The sequence below is a fragment of the Oryza glaberrima genome, chromosome 3, assembly GCF_000147395.1.
Source record: "Oryza glaberrima chromosome 3, OglaRS2, whole genome shotgun sequence".
Lineage (NCBI taxonomy): Eukaryota > Viridiplantae > Streptophyta > Magnoliopsida > Poales > Poaceae > Oryza > Oryza glaberrima.
The window spans coordinates 15,789,402-15,795,346 of NC_068328.1; positions in this window are offsets into that span (position 1 = coordinate 15,789,402).

A 5,945-nucleotide genomic window follows, 5' to 3' on the forward strand; every position below is an offset into this window, starting at 1 on the left:
ACTTGGCTAGTCTCTAAATTCTTAACTTGTGTGGGATGGGTTGTTGCATGACGAATTTTTATGCTGTTGGAGCCACTTCCTGAGAAGGGGGAAGGTGGGTGTCCTCAGAAAACCATGACGACTCAATAGCGGGAAGCTATCCTTGGGATCACAATGGATGGTGGACAGAACCGTCGTTGTTTAAATACAAACACTGGTACTAAAATTTGATCAGTCAATGCTAGGTCTTAGGCTTGTGAAAAGAATTACAAAACTTGCTTTGCGCAAAAGCACCCTAGCCATCCTTTGAAATACCCCTTTCATATGCATTGTTGCTGTGGTGGCTTGCTGAGTACGGTTGGTACTCACCCTTGCAAATATAAAATTAATCAGAAGCGGGAGATGAAGCTCCGAAGGATCCCTATGCCTACTATCAGGAGGGAGATGAAGACGATGGCGCTCAGTAGGTCTTAGTACGGTCGTTGCTTGTGGCAATGGCATGCCGCTGCCTAAAATCCGCTGCCTTATCTAATTCTGCTTTTGGTTGTAATCCGGACCGCTCGGTCCGATGATTTAAGACAATGCCTGCGGGCTTATGTTGTAATAATTCGCACTAGACTCTCGTGTATGAGCATTTGGTATTTCAGCTATGAACTCGTGTGTACCAGACTACTTGATCCAGGGAAATGGTACTGTTTACACGATTGATTCCTGTTATAAAAACGGGGGTCCACATACACACAGGAGTAGGGTATTACGCTTCATAGCGGCCCGAACCTATATAAACCTCTTTTGTCTCATCGTCTTGGAGGAGCCTCCGAGATCAAGATCACACATAGTTTCGCTCACCAAATTCTCGAATCTCACCCGCTGCCCCCGGCCGAACTCTCAAAGGGGGGCCTCACAGCCTCCCGCTAAAGAGGGTCACCCCTTGACAAAAGGAATGGATCTTATGGAATCGTATGAAATTCCTATGGATTGCCTAATGCCATGCAAGTTTTGAAGGAATTCTAACATGAGGTCAAACTTCTTGGAAACTTTCCTTTAAGTCTTTATCTCTCCTCTAATTCCTACGTTTTTCCTGCGGTCCAATCAAACGACCATTCTTGTGTTTTTCCTGTGTTTTGCAATCCTCTGTTTTACACTTATATTCCTATCAAAATCTTGCGTTTTTCCTATTCCTATGTTTTCTCATTCCTGCGATTCAAAGGGAGCCTTAATAGTTAGGGGGTTAAGATATCTGGTTTTGCGGTTCAGGATCACATAATATATTGGGTTTGTTGGAACCATGCCACCCTAATTTTCCAAAATTTGAGATATGCCACCCGTATCTCAATGACATTTAGAACCCACATGAGTCAATGACATGTGGGTCAGGGTGGCATATCACAAATTTTGTATTTTGCAAAATTTGTGTGGCATGGTTCAAATTTTCCCTAATATATTCAGGTCACTTTAAGGGAGTCAACGTGGACTTACTCCTTTCAATTATGAGCCAATTAGGCCACAAGGCCACAACTCAAATGGGCCTGTGGAGCCCAATAGAGATCGGTCTCCATGACCTTCTTACCTGCCTGTGGGCTCTCTTACTCGCATAGACATTCGGGGAAAACAAAATGTTAGATAAAAGTCCACTTTCTATCCTTAAATTATGAGTCCAGTCCTATACGTATCCCTGTAAAATCGGATATAGAACATCCTTCAACTATTAAATCGGTGTAAATTAAATCCCTCAATAGTTTAAACCGTGTTTTCATCCTACGTGGAGGTCATGTGGCATGTTGACTTGTCTATATGGGCATACGATGATTACATGGCATCCTAGTGAGAAAAAAGTAAAAAAGTAAAATACGAAGGGCCCCATGTGTTAGTGACACGTTTAATCTCTCGTTGGCATCATCGTCTCCGAGTTCGAGTGGCTGTCTTGTCTCCTCCCCATTCTCTTTCCCGAGCAGCGCGAGGGGTGACGGTGTTGGAATCGGTGCCTCGTCGAACGGGTACTTCATCTCCGCACTTGCAACGAGCATCGCCTTCATGATTGTGGAGAGCGTGTTCGTCGGGAAGGAGGAGGTCCCGGCTAGGTATCCGTCAGGCGTTGGCACTATTCGTGCCCATGCCCAAGGATACCTGAGTTCGCCATGAACACCAGTTCTTCATGGCGAGAATACCTAGGTTGACAAGCGCCATCGCCGAACGGACGATCGATGTGATTCGTCGAAAGGGATTCGTGGATGAGAAGAGGTTTGTAAAGAAGGATGGGAGGAGTACTCCATGGAAGAGGCCGTAGAAGGGACCAAGGTCTTGCCATAGTGGTTCTGGCTAAAAAGGCAAGCCTGTGCTCCATCTCACAATGCCGGGGACCGCAACCCCGGTGGGCGACGTGGAGATTAGCAAGGGAGAGATGGAGAAAAGGGCTTCTTTTGACACGTGGGTCCCACCAAATAATGTTTATTACTACCTCTGTCCCATATAAAATGTAATTCTAGCTAATTTAGGACACAATAGTAGGATTGGAAAATGACCATAATGACCTTATTTAATGAACCCAATATATTTACAAATTCCATATATAAAATTAATTAGAAGGAAATTTGAGACAACACGTTACAGATGTGATGGAAGGAATGGAGATTAGAAGGAAATATGTTTTGATGTAATCAATTTGTTGGGTCCCACATTAGTAGAAATATAATTTTTGTGGGATAAAGGTTCAAAATAGAAATTCAATTTTTATGGACGGAGGTAGTATCAAATTTATTTGAGTAAAAAAGGAGAAAGAGAATGATAGGTGGGGCCACTGCCATGTAGGCACCACCTAATACTAAAACCATCGTACAAACAACCGAGGTAATTAGGAGACACTCTATACCGGATTTTATGATTAGAGGATAATGAGAATGAAACTCAACCCATATTTTTAAGTGAACTCGACCCATAATTAAGGGAGAGCGCTGCGGCTCGGACGTCCGGCATCACACCAAAAATCGGATGTCTAAACGAACACATGTGAGAACGAACCATGTCACGTTAACATATGTGTCTAGCTGTTTCTTTTCATTCTTTCCTCCTCTCTTTAAATATTTTTCCCTCCTAAATTACTAATCCGATCTACGATCTGATCACACTGTTGTATTCGTTGCAATTAAATCTTTACAATAAGATATCACATGATTATATTATGTCAAAAGAAAAATTTATGTTTCAAACCGTTAGAACAAAATGTTTCATATGTGATAGTGATATGTTTCAATATGTGTCTTCAGTGTGTTTCACAAAATTTCTGAAACTACCTGCTACTACTCTCTCTCCACATCATGTATGCAACATGCATGTATTTTAGCAAGCTTCAAAATGATTTTTCTTTTAAATTACTTATTCAATCTATGATCCGATCACACCGTTGTATTCGTTGTAATTAAATCTTTACAACAAGATATCGCATGATTATATTTTGATAAAAGAAAAACATATGTTTCAATCCGTCAATACTTGTTGTTTCATATGTGACAGCGGCGTGTTTCAATGTGTATCTTCACCATGTTTCATAAAAATATTAAAATGTTTCAGTTGTTGTTTTTTTTTGTTTCACCATATATAACTTAATGTTTCACTTGTTGGTCAACACTCGCCCCCGCACTGCCGCGCGCCCGTGTTGCTCCTGTGCCGCGTTGCTTGCCTGCCCTGCATGTGTTGCTTGCGCTGCTGCTTGCATACTTTCTCTCCTTCTCCCTCCTATTACACGTGCCTAATTTTTTCCTCAAATTGTAAAAATTTTTCTCCAAAATTATATATCTGATCTAAATTTCAATTATACCATTAGATTTTTGCACAAATACTTAATTATGTTGAAATATTTTTAAATCGAACGCTACAAATCGTACGTTCAATATTTTTACAAATAACGAATGCTGCTCCTCATCTGTATGCAGGGACGCGTTGGAGAAGCGAGGTTGTCGCATGCATGCATGCAGGAGTAGAGCTGGTTGCCAAGGTGGCCTAAGGCACCATCTTTCTCTCTCTCTCTCAATCAAACTTTAAACAAAATTTTATTCTAAAATATATATCCAATCTATAATTTATAACAAGATCTCACATGAATATATTTTGATAAAAATATATATGCGTTCTAGAAGAAAACAAACTTATGTTGAACTATTTAAAAATAATTCTTTCATCACTTGTGGAGATGTTTCAACCCACTTCACAAATTGTTCCAAAGAGGTATAACATATAAAAAGTATTGACGGCAACAATAATCATTATTACATGAAACATTAAGTCCCGACTAGTGAAACATTTTTTATATTTAGATTGAGACATCGAATTATAATTATTGTTGAAACATAAAAAATGTATTTGCTGAAACATATAAAAAAAGATAGTATGAAACATTGCTAATGAATTAGTGAAACATCAACAAATGCTTGTTGGAACATTTCAGTAACAATGTGTGCAACATTTAAAAAGTAAAATTAAAAGTCGTCGGAATGTAGTCATATGATATCTTGTTATAAAGATTTAATTGTAACGAATCTAATGATATAATCAGTTTGAAATTTGGATAAATAGTTTAAGAGAAAAAATCATTTAAATTTTGAAACATGTTTGCATGCATGCTCCGTCGCTTGTCAATACACCTAACCAACCGTTTCAGGAAAACGCTTCAGATCGGTCGTCCGGTGTAATGAAAAAAATCGGACGCTACTACTTGGGTGCCTACTCATTCTACACTACTCTGTGTTCTTTTTTTCTCTCTTCACACGTGTAGCCTGGCTAGTTTTCCTCTGCATGCACTCTCTTTTTGCTACTATGAGTTTGATATGTGTAAAGGATACAATTTTATTAGCAAGTTTTAAATACTTTTTTCTTTTAAATTACTCATTCGTTCTTGAATCTAATTACACCATCATACTCATTGTAATTAAATCTCCACAACAAGATCTCATATAATTATATTCTGATCAAAATAATATATATGTTTCAACTGTTCAAATTCGATGTTTCACGTGCGAAAAGAGAATGTTTTCCAAATATGTTGCACATTTTAAGTTTTCATGTTATAATGAATTTTTATCTAATGTTGTACATGGTGTTATGTGCATGTGACTTATTCCGATGATTTGTTGATTCATTTGCAAATGTTACACATTTTATTATTTGGATGTTTCAGTAAATATTATGTGATGTTTCAATCATTACACCCCGATGTTTCATGTAGTATATAAAAATGTTTCAGAAAATATCATGTGTTGTTTCAATCATTACAACCTAATATTTCATGTAGTATATAAAAATGTTTCATTTAAAAATATTATCTTTTTTTTCTTAATATGGTCATGTGGGATCTTGCTTTAAAGATTTAATCAAAATGAACACAATGGTGTTATTTGATCGTAAATTGGATCAACAATTTAGAAGAAAAATCATTTAGAAAATTGATAAAAAAAAGTTGCATGGATGTGTAGCAAACCAAACTAGAGAAAAAAAGGAGAGAGAAGTACCAGTACTAAAGCATGCAGGGTAAGACAAGCCAGCAGCACAGCACGGGGCAGTGCAGGGTCGGGCGACGTCCGACGCGTAGCATCCTGCACCGTTTCACCATGCACCTACACTGTTGTTCTTTTAGGTTGAGACGTCCGATTTTTTATTTCTGGCCGAACGGCCGATGGTAAGCATTTCCGATAATTAAGGGACCAAAAAATGGACTTTTCCAAACAGTTACGCTGTAGTCTATAACCGTAAGCAAAAGCCCAAAAAAAAGAAAAAGATGAACTCGCAAAAAAGGGTAAAAGAAAACAACAACAGGCCGACAACGCAGTCTGCCCAACGAAGGCAGCAGTAGGCCAACGGCCCACAGTGCAAAGCAGCAGAACAAGCAAACAACCTAATGGGCCAATCGGGATAACCAGTTGGGCCTTGCTGCCTTGGCATGTCTCTCGCTGCGCAGAAACTAGCAACCTTGGAAA